Genomic DNA, 20,089 nt, shown 5'->3' on the forward strand with positions numbered 1-20,089 from the left:
TTTTAGTTATCTTTTTTGCCTTGTAGGAGGAAATTTCAAAATGTAAAAAAATTGCTGAATTTATTTACTGGGATATTGGTCGGTAAAATAACTTAGTTTGATATTTTCTTCCAAAATGTGTTATTTTAAGATCTTTTCGGGTTTACCACATCTTCAGAAAAAACATCATAGATGATTTATTATAAAAAAATCCAAATGTTATGTATTGGTTAGAATTTTGCCTTCGACTTTGTTAAACGAAAAAACGAAACTGTTAAATTTCTTGGAATTCACTTAGAAAAATGTCTAAATTGGAAGTACCATTGTGAAGTTTTGATATCGAAAATTTCTTCTTTGACATATTTACTTCGAAATATTAGACCATTTATAAATGGGGGACAAATTAGAATGTTATATTTTGCACAAATTGACTCACGTTTAAGGTATGGTATCTGTTTCTGGGGCAATTCCACATTAAACTCTAGTGTTTTTATTGCCCAGAAAAAGATTTTACGGTGTATTGTTGGCGTACTAAGTAATCAGTCTTGTAGACCTATATTTAAGAAGCTCGGAATTTTAACATTGCCCTGCATATATGTAACGAGCGTTCAAATAAAAACGTGGTAGAAGTTGGCTCTGACACATTGGACGTAGGGAGTAGCTTATAGCGACCAACTTAACCTCATTTCTCAACGAGCTGTATAGCAGCTGCCAGTTTCAATAACGTTAATGACTATATAACTTTATTTTAAAGAATAATCGTGATAACAATAACAAACAATTAAAGGAGCTGCGGAAAGTGTCCCCCTCCTTGTTATAACAATAAATTAAAGCAGCTGCTGAAAGTGTCCCCCTCCTTGTTCCAAGCACTTTTCACACCTNAAATAAATAAATAGAATATAGTTTCATTAACAATATATTGAAAAATTGAACTTATAGTATTATGCAGGCCATAATATTTTTATAAAATATAATAAACCACCTACGATGTTTTTTGCAAATGGGGTAAACCGAAACGATCGTAAAATAAAACAAATTGGAAAAAATATTATAAATTAAGTTACTTTATTGACAAAGTAAATAAATTCAGGAATATAATTATATGGTCAGGAAATTGATGTAGGTATATTTAAAAAGAAAAAAATATATTGTTGATTTATTTACACAGCGCGTTCCTATTTGCATATGTTACGACGACTCATGTAATAAATAAAAAATCAGTAAGTACATATTTCTACAGGATGGGCCACCAGTAACGCCTCGGTCGCTAGTGACCAAACGGCAAATGTCATAGAAACCTGTTTAGGTGGGTACGTGTAGGTTGATTACGGCTACATTCTAAAAATATTTTGAAATATACAGGGTGTCCAGGAAAAGCGTACCATATGAAAGTTATGTATTTTTAATTGGAACACCCTGTATTTTACTGCATTTTTGAAAGCACCATAAAAAAATAGGTGAACTTTATCAAAGGTTCTGCATACCTAGGACTTATTGTTTGTGTTCAATTTTAGTGAAAATGCAGGATTAGCGTAGAAATTTAATATTAGAAATAAAAAATTATTTTAAGAAAGCAACTTTGAGGAGTGTATTTTAGGTCTTTGAAATTATAAAGTATTATATTTGTTGTCACTTAGTATTGTACATAGTGTTCAAAAGCTGCTGAATACTTCCATCAACTTAAAACAGCAATAAATTGGTTATTTTAAAAGGGACACCCAGTATATTTTCACTTTGGAAGTTTAAAACTCTGTACAAGTTCCCTATACCTATTTCTAACGGTATTGGAGATATTTGTGCCGTTTCGTTTTTTATCGAATTTTTTTGTAAGATGTATCCACGTGTTTTCATCGAGGTCTTTATTGAATTGGTTTGGGCTCTGCTTGATCACCTCTCTTTATATATAAGGAAAAAAATGAGGATGCAATTAAATGGCGCACCTTAAAATTTTTCATATTCAGTGAGAAATTATTTAAGTCGAAAGTTTAGTAATAAATGGATAAGTAAGAATGATGCATCTCAGTGGCCCCCTAGGTATCCAGACCTCACCATAATGGACTTCTTTGTTTCGGGATATATAAAAAATCTTGTACACCTACTAATTGTGATGATATGAAGAAAATGATTAGAGATGCACTTGCCACAATCACCTTAGATATTCTAAGGAATGTGAGAATGTCATTTAATAAGATACTGTATCCAAGAGAAATCGTTATCAATTCGATCATCAATTAAAATTTTTCTTTGTTTCTTCTAAAATTAAATTTCCTTTAATAAATATTTTTCATGTTATTCCTAATTAATTTAATTCAGTTACGTATAACAAATTTATACAAAATTAACAACTTTTTATAATTATTCTGCTTATAAAATAATATATTTTATTAGAAGACTTTCTTGAAATTGTTATGATTGACGCTTTACCAATTCAATAAAGATCTCGATAAAGATACGTTGATACATCTTAAAAAAAAATCGATAAAAAACGAAACGGCACAAACATCTCCAATACCGTTAGAGTTAGGTATAGGAAACCTATCACAGTTAGAAAGAGTGTTAAATTTCCTAACTCCCAAAGTAAAAATGCAAAATTTTTAGTAAAGTTCACCTAGCTTTTTATGGTGCTTCCAAAAATGCGGTAAAATACTGGGTATTCTATTTAAAAATACATAACTTTGATATGGTATGCTTTTCCTGTATATTTCAAAATATTTTTAAAATGTAACCGTAATCAACCTACACATACCCATCTAAACAGTTTTGTATAACATTTGCCGTTTGGTCCCTAGTCACCGTTACTGGTGGCCCACCATGTATATTTTTTTGAATTGATCCTAAGAATATAAATATTTGGAAACTATAACTTCTCCGAAATTGCGAATTGTAAGTCTGCTACGGTTTTCTTGTGAGTCATTCTTTCATGTTTTTTAAATTGTATCACTAATTTCTTATTCGAAATCTAATAAGATTATAACATTTTATACTGACTCTTCTGAGTTTTCTTTAAATTGTTACTGGCTAACTGTATAAGAAAAATTGTAAGTGTTCACGCAAAAATGCAACGTGACTTATTTCCACATTAAATTAGGGAAGTATTAAACATTAAATACCTACCTAATATAATCATTAAAACAAATTAAAATATGCCAAGAAGTATAAAAAAACATTATTTTCTACTTCTAAATTTAAAGTCAGTCACCTCTAAATGGTCATTTATAAATTTTCAAAACCAATCATATGGGAATACTAATACTATAATAATAATTTTGCTAATGGCATCATCCCCATAAAATAGACACGGTTAGAAAAACTTTCTTGGAAAAACACCAGCAATTTTACCTCTTACTACCTAGTATAAATTGGTTTGGTAAATAAGTTCCTAAAATGTCTCCAAGTAGATAATTGCAACAGCTAATTATTATTAATGAGATATGTAGACCTATAAACAGTAAGAGGTTTTGATAAGTCAACTGAAATTTGTGTTAGTTTAAGATTTATGTTCAACTTTGTTACAGTCATCATATCGCTTCTTTCTTAAAGAAAAATTTGATATTATTAAGGAAACTTGACTGAATTGGTGATGGAAGAGCACAAGGTAACGGCAATATAAAAAACAAAGTAACCGATTTATAGAAATTCCTTAAGGAGGCCTCCAATCGGGTGGAAGAGGAAAATATCTCAAAACTAAAGGATCGACCAATGTGATTCTGTAATGACAAAAATATGAACCTCGTCATATCTGGGTCTTTAATAAAATAAAAATTGTTATAGACACCACATAGGGTTTAAAACAGAAGTAGGATTCTTGAAAAATGTCTTGCATGAAGAGGATTTCGATGAGGAAGACGAAATTCCAATAGTTCTTTTTTCATTTCCTGTAATACACGAAAGCCTAGAAATTTGCAACACCGACAAATTTTTTAACTTCGTTATACTTTTTCGAATATTTTTCATGCGCTAAATCCGAATTCGAACTCAAAGTTGCTCTGCCATGTCAGATTTTCGAGATATCCTAACCTAACATTACGAAAAATCCGATTTTTCGCTATATCTAAAGTTATGTTACATCACGAGGTAATTTTCTCCTCAAAACTCGTAATGGAACCTGAAATTAATATCTTTCCCCTTCTTAATCTCTTTTGAATAGTTGGAATATCTTCTTTTTTCTCCGAAGAATCGTCTGTGGAAATCGATTAGTTTGGCGTATTCGTCGATAGTCGAATCATCAGGTGAAAGGGAGAAGGATCAAATTACAAATACCTAAATTCCCATTGCTTTTCCAGGTTTTGGAGTCGCTGATTACGAACCGGAACCCAGACTATCAAAATTCAGACTGATGGATCTATGGCACCTGGACTAAAAAAAAATGTTAGAATTTAGAAATAGAAAGAAATTGTCACATATTATACGAAATTTCGATAAAAAATTATGGATAAAAATTTTATTAAATAATGCAATAATTTTGAAAAAATTATATGAAATTTTCGACACTATAGCACTTATTCTTTAGCCCCCAAGCCCAAGAGAATTATTCAGCTCATCTTTTTGCTATAAATATTTCCAAAATTGTTGAATTTTTTTAATCCAAATGTAGCAATACCTTTTCCAAATTCAAGTTGGCGGATCCAATATGGTGATTGAAGTCATTGTATGATACCATAAGCCTGGAGATCGAATTTCCAAGCACAAAAAGCTTCTAGTACAGCAGGCTACTGAGCTCCACAGTCCACAGACCTGTCAAGTAAAATTTCCGAATATCGACGACTACGCCAAACTAATCAGCTTCAACAAACGGTTTCTCGGGGAGGAAAAAATCTACTCGAATGATTTAAAGTGAATTTTAAAAAATACAAGAAGTACTTTCAGATACCATGACGAATTTTGTATAGAAACATTATCTCCTGATGTAACAGCCTCAAATATACTGAAAACATATGATTTTCGCATTTTTAGGTGGATATTTCTAAAACCAGATTCAGCGCGTCGAAAATTTCGAGGAACTCAAGTCTGGTTTGTGGTTTAAAAGACAGTCAAATTTTGGCGGCTTGTGTTACCTACTGATATATAATATTTTTACCGAAAATCACAGTTTTGGGCGGTCAGAAAGTAGGTAATCATTGAATTAATTGATGATAAAAATTGGAAATAAAATTGTGGAAATAATGTAGAAGATTCTGAAGCATTAAAGGTATTGGTGAAATCTGCGAAAAGCTACGAAATATTCAGATTCCTATTTTCTAATAATAAAAGAGATCTGACTGTAGAAATTACTTGTTTTTACCCACTCTCAATAACGGTCAATTTCATATAACGGTCATTTTTACAATCATTTTTTTAACTGGTATTTAATATTTTGCTGCATTGCATTCTTAAATGTCCACATATAACTTTAAAATGAATATATTATTTACAACATTTAATAATTTAATTGTGATAAATAGGTAACGGTTTTTTTTTCTTGATTAGTACCTATTTGTCTAATGGTTTATTATTTGTTTATATTTAAATGAGACAGTAAATTTTGCAAATTTCGTTTTGTTTCTGTTTTTCTTCGCAGGATAAGCCCACTATTATTTTAGCATACTTCTTCAAGGAATAAAACATACCTCTTCAAGGAATGAAAGGGTTGACTGAAACAAATACAATTTTTTCAGCTGTAATTAAATACTAAGACGTTACGTCGCGATCATTCCAGCCAAATTTACGTCTTTAAAGAAAAAACGTGATATCGCCATCGCCTCTAAAATGTGACTATTATAACACTTAAATGAAGACATATTTAGATTTATTTCGGTTATTTTGTTCTAATGGAAACAATCGAATATGTGTATAAGAGTTGTTCATATTTTGCCTTTGATGTCATATTATTTCATACAAGTTTTAATAGATGACTTCAGAGATCATTTTTTTGACACATATTTATTCAGGACAAAAATTAGAATCGATAATAGTCAGTACTTTTTTTTCTTAATAGAGCTTATACCGGGTGTTTCATGAAGTTCTCCCGGCACTAATAGAGGATGTTCCTTGGGTTATTTCTAGGAAAAAAGTTCATATAAACATGTGTCCGATTTGCTTTACTTATTGAGCTACACGAATTTGAAAATAAAATAATGGAAATTAATTTTCATTTTCGGTTTTAGAACATCGGTAATAGCGATACATACATTCTTAATTTAAAAGGTTTTCGAAAATTCCACCTCCTACTTCAATACATTTGTCAGCACGCCTGTGAATTGCTCGCGTTGCATTTCTAATATTCGCGTGCTTTTCTTTTATTTGCGTTGCAGCATTAACAATTCTTTGGATTAGTGCTTCTTTCCACTTTCTCTTGATAAACCAAATCCTTCATTCAACCCCACATGTTGTAATCTAACGGATTGAGGTCTGGAGACCTAGCTGGCCAAATGCGTGGCCCACCTCGGCCGATCCAGCGACCAGGGTAATGCTCATTTAGGTGAGCAGTGACAATTCGGGTCGGCTCCATCATGTTGCAAGTACATTCTTAATCGTCTTGCCAGAGGTACATCTTCAAGCAATCGCGGGAGTTTTTCCTCTAAAAATTGTGGATACTTTGGTCCATTAAGGCGACCTTCAATAATAAATGGCCCTATACTTAAGTTGATCGTATAACATTCCACACCATACATTAACGCTAAATCTACTTTGAAAATTACTTTCTACGGTGGCATGAGGGTTGACGTCCGACCATTGATGCATGTTATGGGTGTTGTTGATACCGTCTCTGGTAAATTGTGACTCATCTGTAAATAAGATGTAGCTATACAAATTCCTATTATTATTCAACCATTGACAAAATTCTACCCGCCTAGGGAAATCTTCTGGCTCCAGATGTTGAACACGCTGTAGATGGTATGGATACAACAGATTCTTGTTTAATGTTCTCTATACCCTGGTATTGGGAATCACTAAAGGCGTGGATATCCGTCGTGTACTAACACTGGGATTACGCTCGGCCATAGCAAGGATATTCTCTTCTTCTACAACACTCTGCTGACTTACCCGTTCGTAGTGAATACGAAGACTTGGAAGTGAACCTGTTTCTCTGAGTGCATGAAAAGTTGTGGTAAACGTTTTCGGGGATGGAATGCGACAATTTGGGAAACGCCGTGGATATTCCAGTAAAGCTAGAGTAGCATTTCCATCGCAATTACCCAAAACAAACACCATATCGGCATACTCAGCAGTCGTAAACTTAAAAGACATTGTTCGCGAATTTGCAAAATTGAATCTTCACACTAAACTGCAAGCTTGTCAAAACTGATAACTGATAAAACTGATAACCTAGATAACATTTTACCTTGCAAATGTCGTCAGAGCACACTTGACCAATGTGTAGCGCGCCGAGACGTAACGCAACAAATTTGATTATTACTTTTTACATTTAAATTTCAAATTCATGTAGCTCACAAAGTAAAGCAAATCGGACACATGCATATATAAACTTTTTTTCTAGAAATAACCCAAGGAACATCCTCTATTAGTGCCGGGAGGACTTCATGAAACACCCGGTATATTTGTAGCTTTCTTCTCTGTGTTATTCACAGTTTTTTGTATTTGGTGATGAATATAGATTCTTAAAGCGCTATAAAATTTTTATTATTCAGCTATGTGGGAGTATTTGCAGATCGTGTGTTGCAAATTGCATTAAGAAACTGTGGAAAGAGAGATATCGGCTTTATTGTAACCGATGTGGAATTTATGCACCCCTGATATGAGTTATATAATAAAATAGAAGACAGGAAAGCTATTCAATATCATATAAAATTCTTTTCGGGGAAATAAATATCTATAGAAGTGAGGATAGAAATACATACTTTAATATACTCACAGGAATTATTTCACTTCGATATGTATTCAGTAAAAGAAATAAGAGACACGTTAGAGAGTGGATATCAGTTAACTAAGATATATAAATGGAATAACACGCTTTAAGTATAGGAAATACAAAATTGTGCGAATTTTTCCGAATATTTTAGATATGTTTTCAAAAATCACCTGAATATCGTGTTAAAAAAGCAATATAATGTAGGTACTAATACATTAAAAGATCATGTCATAAGAGTTAGATTTATTATTGATTAACTGAGAATTCAGTGAGCCAATTGAAAAGGGCTGCAATCACTTTCATTCAACAATAACGTATATTTTCCGAAAACTGTCCTCGTATTATTTTACTTTTAGCAAAACATTAATTGTGGATTCATATTTCTAACATTTACTGAACAATTAAGGATTTTTTTGAAAACGTGTCCTGTACAGGGTTACGAGGGTTGAGTCATGTTTTTGGAAGAATAAATTATACAGAGTGTTTTTAACTTCGTATCATAAGTTTAGAAGCGTGTGCCTCAAATCACTTAAGGCCAAAATGTCTTACTAAGGCAGAAGTGTAAAGTTATTGGTTTCGATGAAAAAATTGCAAAAATTCGATGAACTGACAAACAAATATGTCAACTAAAAGCGGAGTCACTGAAAGTTTCAGAAAATCTGGGTCGCTACTTTTTTTGAATTTTGATCGTGTCATTTAATTAATTGTATTTCAGGAAAAAATATATTCCGCTTTGTCAGAAAAACGAGACATTTTTAATTAGTATTATTTGTAATTTATAAATAACTTACTACATGGTTAAATATATTGAAAATAACTATTCGTTTGATAAATTAATTAAATTAAGGTAATTAAAAGTTCAAAAAAATCATTGCTGTTCAAATGTTTAATTATTTGAAAAATAACGTGAGTACAATTTCTAAATAGTTAAAAATGTTTTTTTGTGCTTTTGATGCACTTAGAAATAGAATTTTAAACAAAAAATTTATATACAACACGTTCTTCTTAGAAATGCAATTAAAAATCACATACTATTTTCCAAAAAATAAACTTAGTGACAGAAATTCTTCAGTTTTCAATTAGTGTGGCTCCACTACCAATGGTTGTCATAGTTGTATATAATTCAAGGAATATTTTTTAACCTTCAGTTAGTTATACCACTAGCTCAAGTTTCGTTAAGATACGTAAAATGTTTTGCTGATAATTTTTTTTTTAATTTTAATATTGTTAATAACTACTGGCTTCAAATCTCCAGTTTATTAATAAATTTTTAAGATCATTTAAGGAATATGCCCTCAAATTATGACAGAAGCTTAAAAACACCCTGTATATTCATATCGTTACCTAATCATAAAAATATGAGGAAAGTAGATACCTGTTTGAAATAAAAATAAGTCCACAGTGGTATCTACATAAAATAACGAATAACTTAAATATTGTATACAACATGTTAATTTGTAATAGAATTTTACAGAAAACATATTTTTCCACCAGAAAAAAAATATGTACAGAATTTCTTTCTGAAAATTTACTCCCTAGTAACGTTTTCATTTTTGACTTTAGGAAACAAATTACCTCTAAGGTCTTCACAATTCATTAGAAGCACTTGAAAAAGCACATGCAAGTTATGTTTTTTTTTAACACAACACATTTTCTTAATATCAAAAACATAAATATACCATATGCAAGTTGATTTTCTTAATAGAACTTGAATTTTTCATATTTTTGAAAGCTATAAATTTTTCTGAATTCAAAAATATAAATATACCATATGTTTGCTTCTATATTTTTTTCTGATATATTAATGTAATTTTTGTCGAAAATATGGATATCCCAATAACAACATGTCATGTTTGTCATGTATACAGGGTGTAAAAGCTTTGACTGTCATTACTTCAGCATGAGTAATTATAAATGAACAAAAATGTTGTATATTACAGGGGCGTAAGATTATTAGTTTTCAAAATACAGCGAGTATTAATTTTGGGGAGTTTCATCGCAACGTGACAACAGCGCTTAACCTAATGTTACACAGCTGATACACACCACGTGTGCACGCAGCAGACTTGTCCTACGGAATAAATGTAAACAACTATTATTGTGAAAGATTTAGTAAACTTCAAGACAATTGTTTCCAGTTTTTAAATAAATAAACCCTGTATTATAAAAAAATTCAAATTAAATTGTAGTTTCCTTTTCCAAAAATAAATTTTTCAATAGCCAAAAGTATTAAACAACGCCAGGAAACAATATCCAATATAAAATACTTAAAAAAATCACTAATTTCTGTGTTCTGAGTCCTGATATAGACACAAAACAAGTAGAAGTAAGAGAACGTAGAAAATATTATATTTTCTGTTGTATAAAATATCGTCAATAAATGGAAAATATGATGTAATATGAAAAATATCCAATGTATGAATGCTGTCATTAAATATTATTCTTTGGGCACTAATTAATTATCTTCTTGAGGTAATATTGAGGATTGATGACACCTTAAAATTTTATGACCAGTTGTGAGTTACGGTCATGATTAAAATTATATTACAGTCGTTAAACCCAAATTGATGTCTGAAAGTACTGGAGATATAAACTGCAAATTAAATGTTATGATGTTGTCAATATTAATAACCATGGACTATAGGAAAATTACGTGTATATAGGTATCTAAGGAAACAGAACGTTACCTTTAACAGTTCTAGGCAGAACAGCACATGTATGATAAGCATGTTATATTTTATTAATAAATTTCCAATCTAGCGTTTAAATTGATGTTTTTTGTCATAGATTACCTCTTCCTTTCGATAAATTCAAATTTTAATACCAATTATCTTTTTTTATTTGAATAAAATTTAAATTACTTATGTTAAAAGTTAAATTGCATTTGAACGAAATGGAAGAAAACCGGGCGGATTCAAGCTTCGACTGAGACAACATCTGCAAGTTGCTTTACAATAAATCATGGGCGACGTTTTATAAATTAAATCGGAGATCTATCAACGAGAAGTTAAAAACGCAATATATTGTACGGGACTTTATTTATTACACATAATTTGATATCTTGAAACACATGTTGGACCTCCAAAAACCCAATCTGCCAAGGGAAATGATTTGCTGCTATCTAGTTTTCTTTTGAATTGTCAAAAACCACCTCTAAAACCTAAAAATCAGCCAAAATCCTGCACACAGTAGGTTTCTCTTGAGCACAGCCCCAGAAACGAGTTACTGCATCATGTACAGTTGCAGATGAAAACTAGAAAACCACTCCGAAAACCCAGACAGCAAGATCCCTGCACCATACGCAGCAGACAAGTGAGTGCTATGGTGAAATAGACCATGTGTCTAAATTGCTAGGCACTACACACAACGTATAATCCACTCACCCAATACCATTCTTCCAAAACACCAGGCTTGTTTCTTATTGAATTAAACCCATCCACCATGCGATATAATTTATTCACTTTTTACCGAAGTAATGTAAATTAATAACGGGCGTTTCACGTCAACGGGCACAGTGGGCTGCCCAGAATAAAAATGCATCAATATTGACGTTCGACGTGTCAAAAGCTTCGTATTTAAAAACTCTATCGAATGCCGTCTGGTGATTTTAAAAAAACATCATGGCGGTCCGCAATCATGGAAAATTCTGTTTAATGAGCATTATTGATAGATAAGATACATAAAAATACCGTTTTGTAGACTGAATCACCACATCTATACGTTTTTGGGGTTGCTGATTTCGAATTTAATATTCGTTAAACTCCATCTAGTCACTGTTCGTCCCTAACCTTAAAAATACTTCAAATCGTTGAAATAAAGCGTTTCTACTATGAGTAACCACAGTCTAACTACCACAATATATGTTTTCGGGTTCGCTGAAACCAATTCTGATATCAATATAACTTCAACTAGTCGGAGTTCGTACCTAACCTCAAAATAGTAGCGCAAATTGCTAAGATTACACTTTTCCACTTTTAGGAATGAAGTGTAACCAACATATCTTTATATTTTTGGGGTCACTGAATCGAATTCCTACATCCGTTTGAACCCAACTATACTCCGCGGTCGAAATTATAGAGAGTGACTCAGATATAATATAAAAACACTATTACCATAATGCGTATAAAATATAAAATGATTTTTATACGGTTCAATATTATTTATCTTTGTGCCGCTCGCTACGCATATCGATATAATCTATACTCGTCTATAGACTAAGTTACACTGAACGTCGATCTATATTCTATCTCTGTCTTTTGCACTTGGTAGGGAATAGGGAAATGCTTTTTTAGTGGGTGTAAACGGACTTGATTTATCCGTCCTGAGAAACTTCATAGCATAAGCGTAGACGAGGGGTCTAATTCCATGGCTATAATAAATTTATAAATTAAAAAAACACAACTGGGACGTTTTAAAATGCTGTAATAATTAAAATGGATCAAAGTGCCGGTTATAGCAAACCGTAAAAAATATTAGATGTTATGTTTTATTATCTTTTTTCAATATTTTCTATATCTTGTTGCCTTTTACGCAGACACGCCAATGGATTTTCGTTCCCGGCACGCTTCATCCCCCTTACTAGTCCAAAAGCTAGCGATGAGTCACTCTCTATAATTTCGACCGCGGAGTATAGTTATTAGTCGTACCTAACCTCAAAAAATATTCCAAATCACTAAAATGACACTTTTTCTGGTTGAGTTATAAAGTCTGATCACAATATCACCAAAATCGCTTATAATCTATTACAGGTAAAGAAATTAAAGTTGATTATTATATCCGATTTATCTGTTATTTACAAAAGTTGCCCCCAAGCCGTATCACTTCTCTAACCCTCTCGTGGTAGTTCCAATATGGCGCCTGAAGATACACATAAAAAACACGAAATATTGGATAGCATCACTCAAACGCTACTATTTTTCAAAAAGTCTCTGGTGCACTGACACTTTGATTAGGGTTTTGATCAAACCATTTTAATTTCTGAGTTCATTGACTGAATCCACATACTGAAACAAATTTCGAAATAGTATTTGCCGAATTGATTAAGGCTTACATAAGAATTAATTCCGTCCTTTCAGTCCTTTCGATATTTTTAAATTCAACAGGTTAAACAATATATGCTTTTTGTGTTTAATCGGGTTGAGGCCGTTATCATGGCTAAGACATAAAGTCTGTATTACCTTTTCTTTAGTATAATATGCAGAACTTCTAAAAAGGATTTGTTCTTTTTATATGGAACATACCTTTCATCATATCACATGCTCGTTTGGAAAAAAACATAAAAATATGGTGGTCGCACTTTATAACTATTATAGCTTTTGAGGTTAGGTACGACTAATGACTAGTTGGGTTCAAACGGATGTAGGAATTCGATTCAGTGACCCCAAAAATATAAAGATATGTTGGTTACACTTCATTCCTAAAAGTGGAAAAGTGTAATCTTAGCAATTTGCGCTACTTTTTTGAGGTTAGGTACGAACTCTGACTAGTTGAAGTTATATTGATATCAGAATTGGTTTCAGCGATCCCGAAAACATAAATTGTGGTGGTTAGACTGTGGTTACTCATAGTAGAAACGCTTTATTTCAACGATTTGAAGTATTTTTAAGGTTAGGGACGAACAGTGACCAGATGGGGTTTAACGAATATTGAATTCGAAATCAGCAACCCCAAAAACGTATAGATATGGTGATTCAGTCTACAATACAGTATTTTTATGTTTCTTATCTATCAATAATGCTCATTAAACAGAATTTTCCATGATTGCGGACGCCATATTGGAACCGCCATGATGTTTTTTTAAAATCACCAGACGGCATTCGATAGAGTTTTTAAATACGAAGCTTTTGACACGTCGAACGTCAATATTGATGCATTTTTGTTCTGGGCAGCCCACTGTGCCCGTTGACGTGAAACGCCCGATAACTTGAACAGACCTAAAGGAAAAATACAATCGATTTAATCCTCTAGAAACTCATGTAGCGGTTTTTCCAAAAAATTTCGATACCCTCATCGGTAAGTTTTCCAGATGGAAATGGCGATCCAATAGCCAGTCATCCCCCACTCCAACCTAAACATTCAATGAAAATTGTTGTTGATAACGATCATGGCTATTGCGAAAATTTCTTTGTTACATTTCCTGAGAAGTTAACTTCGTTGGTAAGAAGAACCAGAGACAGTATTGAGGGATTTGAACCAACGTTTGTAGAAGCTGCCGATAAAATGCAATACGTGGAGGAAAATCAAGTACCAAGTATCAAGTACCTGATTGCCGTCAATGTAATATAGGTATAACAACTGCTGACTCAAAATACTATTATTACTAATATTGAAAGTACTTGCAATTGTTCTAATAGGATCATTCTTTATCAAATTAAGCTCATTTTCTTCAACTTTCATCGTTTTTACTCTCATTGTCGTCCTGGTACTCCATTTTGATGAAGATGTTGATGGACTTGGGTTTGAAAAAAGTTACAAAGTGATAAAGATTTACAGCCGAAAACGTATTTTTTCTTCAAATAACTCCAAAAATAAAACAGATACAAATAAAATATGACATTAAGGATCCGTTGTTCCTTATTAGAATTGGTTGTTGATTTTCGAAGTTGTAACCTCAATATTTGAACTAAAATCACATTTTCTGTCATCAGTTTCAGATTAGTATCATCTTTTAAAAAAAACATGCACATCAAATAACTTTCTAATTTAAACATTTCATTTGACACACTCCCTCATTTATACTATATTATCTGTTATTACTAGAGAAATATCTTAATTATATTTATCAAATATTCTGTTGTCGAGGATCCTTCGTTTAGTGGTAGATATTGATTTTAAAAATGTATGTGCTGATATGTGAAAATACTAAATCATTGTTGTTCTGGATGCAACAGCACAACTGCTAATCTCGTGCCCGGAATTGATAGAATTTTTGTTCGATTTTCCTTTTGAACCGTTCTAATATAGCGAAACTCCCGATGCAAGATGTCGGAAACAGTAATTTATTGCAATGAGTTTATATTCCAAAGAGTTTGGAGTGGAAGGCTCCATTTGCAATGTTCATATTTAATATGTTTATACAATATATAGGGTGTAACAAAAAAGGTGGGCTGGCTATACACAGCCATATTTTACTCATCAAGACGATCAAAAAAGTGTATATACACATCTGCTCTAAAATGCTTCGTTTCTGAGTTATGGACACTAAGTTTTTAGTTTCCTATAGTTCTGGTACAGTAACAGACCATTATCAAGTAATCCAAGATTATAATTGCGGTTGGTGTCATGGTGACAAGTATCTGACTCTATTAATACATTTTTTTGTAATTAATTTTACTCACTTGAAATGGAAGATTATTCCTTTGAAGAAATGTCAAGCATGCATTTGATGTATGGGTTGGCATACTGCAATAGGGCTGAAGCAAGACGACTTTACGCAGAGCATTTTCCACACCGACGTTTACCCAATGAAAAAACCTTTGAAAGGCTACATAATAGACTAAGGGAATCAGGATCTTTCAAACCGCGAGCCCGAGATCGCGGTAGACCACGAACTGCAAGAACATTGCGCTTGGAAGAACGTGTGTTGCATCGTGTTGAGGAAGAAGCAGGTGACAGTACTCGAAGAATTGCATTAAGAGGAGTTGATCATACGACCGTGTGGCGGGTTTTAAAGGCCAATCAACTTTATCCGTATCACCTACAACGGGTACAAGGACTGAGTGAACTTGACTTCCCAGCACGAGAAGCCTTTTATGTTTGGCTACTGGAAACTTGGGACAACGACCCTCTCTTTTTGCCTTCCTTATTATTCACAGATGAAGCTGGCTTCACAAGAGATGGTATCTTCAATTTTCATAATGTACCTCTATGGCATAAAGAAAATCCGCATGCCATTATTCAATCCAGACATCAACACCAATTTTCAATAATTAATGTTTGGGCAGGCATCATTGGTGATTTCTTGATAGGCCCTTTTGTTCTTCCCGGACGACTTAATGGCCAAAATTATCGTAATTTCTTAGAAAATGATCTACCAAACATGTTGGAGGATGTTCCACTGAATTTTAGAGCACGCATATGGTTCATATATGATGGGGCGCCGGCCCATTTCAGTCGCATAGCACGTGAATTTTTAAACGAAGCATATCCTGGAAGGTGGATTGGCCGGGCAGGACCTATAGCGTGGCCTGCACGTTCCCCGGATTTAAATCCCCTTGATTTCTTCGTATGGGCTCATCTAAAATCAATGGTGTATTCTACTCCAGTTCAGGATATCGAGGATCTTCGGCAGAGAGTAGAAAACGGATGCCAGAGAATTCGGAACACACCTGGAATTTTTGAGCGAGTGAAGCAGTCCATGACAAGACGAGCTCAACAATGCATTGGTGTTCATGGAGGTCATTTTGAACATATCCTTTAAGTTCATTTACTGTGGTTGTAGTTTTCACTCAAACTCATTTACTCATTTAAAATAAATAAAAAAACGTTATTTATCAGACCAAGATTAAAGTGTCCATAACTCAGAAACGAATCATTGTAGAGCAGATGTGTATATAAACTTTTTTGATCGCCTTGATGAGTACAATATGGCTATGTATAGCCAGCCCACCTTTTTTGTTACACCCTGTATAGTTAGACGTTACGTAACTTAAACAGGTTGTTCCATTTAAGACGGATTCTTTCACAGTTCAGAATATAAGTATTTAATACAAAAATGTATTTCAATTCAAAGTTCACCAAGTCGATGTCGCGACATTTTAAAATAATTTTTTTCAATTACATTTTTATGAAAAGTAGCCTCATCGGAGAATATCCGTTTAAAAATATCATCATTTTGATTTAACATCTCAAGTGCCCACTGACAAAACTCCATTATCCGCTGAAAGTCTACTTTTAGTAACTCTTGGTGTAATTGGATACGATAAGGATGTGCTGTGCTGTGCTTTTGTAAAATTCTATCTATCGACGTTGCACTAATACAATTGCAAGGCCTTCTTGACGCTGCTACATAGCTACTTTTTCTGACTTTAGAAAAGAACCTGGAAAACTGTTAAAGATAAGCATGGGCAACCTTATATCAGTTGAAAGGGCATTAAATTTTGCATTCACCATGACAATTAATATGGGTCATTCCATTTGAAAAAAAAAGTTTTTGAACTAGTAAGATTATTAAATGTATGTCTCGGTATTTCCGAGTCTGAATAACGTACATGTTTTGCTTACAGATGACAAGATAGAGTAATTTATGCCAAAACGAACTGTGAAAACGGCAGGTTTTTAACTCTTACCGTTTAGACGCTATCTAGCCTCATTTAGAGTTTAGTGATTTATTTGAAAAACAACTGATTATCTCGAAAACGGTAAGTTTTAAACACCATGTACATTTAATAAACTCTAACCAAGGATATTAACCAAGGAATTCAAAAACGGAATAACATACAGGGTGTTCCATTTAAAATAACAGTTATATAGCGCCCACTCGAAAATAGTCAAAATAATTTTTAAAAACAACACTTTCTACATAAATGGATTGAAATAAATCATTTACAGTCGGTTTATCAAAATATTTAAACTACATTTGATTAAATCTCTTAACAATAATCAATCAAGTTTGATATTTTTTTAAATCTGAATTTATCGACTAAAACTAGAAAATTTAGAATTTCGATTGCATAAGACATCGTACTAAGAATATGTAGTCATATTAGCTGTAGCAGTTACCAGGAAGGAGATCCGATGTTCGTTGTTTTTCCTGAAGACGCTCTGCGCCATATTGGTTTGTCGCATTTTTTAATTCAAAGCATTTTTCTGATTACGACGATGTCATATGACACGACTTTTTAATATATTTTAGTAAAAATACTTAATTATCATTGTAATAATGAGCTATTTGAAAACTACACATCCAACTATTACTTCAAATGAAATTTTGACAGTTTCGTGAAATTTTCATTGATTATGTCAAAGTTGAGATAGTATAATGCAAATTTCACACTATCCAAACTTATTTATTAATTAATTTGGAGAACATAAACCTGTAAATATTGTTTACTTAATTTTAAGCGAACTATTTATTGATTTTAGAAAAGTTAGAAATTTAAATTTAATATATTAACCATAATGTTTCGTTAGTGTAGTTAACATTATTTTAATTTCCAAAAATTAAAGGCGGCATATTTCTTAATAAAAAATCTTTTTTTATTAAGTTAAGTTACATTCGATTCAGCTCTAAACTTTGTAACGTAATAGGCGTATTACTGTTAGATAAATATTTTGCATAAACAAGTATTTTTGGTAGGTATATAAATTTCAATACACGATAGTAAAAGAAATAAGATAGTAAGAATAACTGATTTTTATTTTTAAAATCACGTCAAATATATTTACAAAATCCAAATAAATGTTGTTAAATAAAATACACATAAACGAGTAAAATGTCTTATACACACACAATTAATTATAATTAACAGCAGTTCTAACAATATTATGTAAAACACAAATATAATACTTTTAGTCAGATTTACATTTACCTACATTTACATAGCAATGCATAATGGGTAGGTACTAGTAAAAATTGAGAACTAATTTCTCACGCAAATAATAATCTTAATTTACGTAGAAACTTCTAAATCTTCTTCCTTTTGTTAATAAAGTTGTCACAATTACTTTGATGCTTCCTTTTTGGGTACGGATTTGGTGGTCTTGGGTGGTAATTATAAGACTGACAGGAATTGAATAATTGACCTGAACCATTTCTGCAAAAATTTATATGTGGTACACGTCCATTATGTTGATAACCATGCTGATTATATATTGGATAAATGTAGGGACCATTGCAGTTAACAATTGGGTTCTGCTGATTCAAATAACCTGTTGGTACTCTCACGGGATATGTTTGTGGGCATTGCCGGTATGCAGCGTCACCAAACAAACCATTGTTCACAGCTGCCTTGTTTAGGCATGCTGGACTCATAGTTTTCAGTCCAACATTAACACTATTCGAAAATAATTGTACTTCGGACTCTGATTGTATTACCCGATGAGCTTCCAACTTTTTCTTCTGGGCAAGTTGCAATCTTGCTTTTTCTCTTCTCTCTACTTCAGCTTCGGCTCGCTTTATTAAATTATTGGCCACTTTCTTCATTTCGGTTTCATCAATACCAGGACACGTCTCCTTTAGCAACTGCATAGTGTAGATATTAATATCAATAATTCCATCGACAGTTTCAGATGCCATCACGTGAACTTCTACAAACGAGTTGTTTCTTCTTGAAAATCACAAGACTTATTAGTGTATTGCTGAGTTGCACACATATTTATATTAGATTTAATCAACCCCTAATTAATACTCAATTAGTACCTGTTACGGAAGGATCATACATGGGGCTATAAAGGATTAATAAATTAGTGTTATTAACAAGTAGGTATGTCGGTAATTCTTTAATCCGTTTACGAAGGGATTATTCCATAATTATATACTTCTTAGAGAAAATATGTAGGAATTTGATTGGTTGGTATTTTCAAACATCTTTTAGATAAAGCCGACCATAAATTTTAAACAGTACAATTTTTAAATGAAACAAGAGTGACTATTGCATTTGTCATATATATATACATAGGTATTATCATTGTTTTTTTAAATATGTAGGGTGCAAACGTAAATATAAAATACAATTAATATTTAAAGCAATACGTTTGAGAATCATTAAAAATAAAGTACCTATTAATTATCTTGTTCTATATGGCACCTCAGACACTTGTTCCTTCTGTTAATAAATTGTTCGCAAATACTATGACTTTTATTGATAGGTCTGAACCATTTCTGCTGAAATTTATGTTAGATATACTGAATTATTTCAAGACGATACGTTTCTAGTTTTGGTAGCAAACAAGGTAGAACAAAAACTAAATGTCGATAAGACAAAACAGTCTATCAGCTCTATAGGGCAAAAAGTTTCTATCACACAAAAACAAAATGATGATTTAGAGATACAAATAAACGAGCCACAACAACAGCATAAATGCAATAATCTGCGGTTTATTGATGACAGAAGAAGATGATGTGGGTACAGAAGAAATTATAAAACAGTTGATTTCTAATAAGTTAAATATTGATTTATCGTAGATTGGATACAGTAAAGAGTTATAACAATCCCAGAGTAATACTGACACCTTTCATTGATCACATATAAACAGAGAATAATATAGGCGAGCGGAGCACCCCTAAAAAGACGCACAAAGAAACGAGTGGACCGACCACGG

This window comes from Anoplophora glabripennis, unplaced genomic scaffold (assembly GCF_000390285.2).
Source record: "Anoplophora glabripennis isolate ALB-LARVAE unplaced genomic scaffold, Agla_2.0 scaffold124, whole genome shotgun sequence".
NCBI classification, from domain to species: domain Eukaryota; kingdom Metazoa; phylum Arthropoda; class Insecta; order Coleoptera; family Cerambycidae; genus Anoplophora; species Anoplophora glabripennis.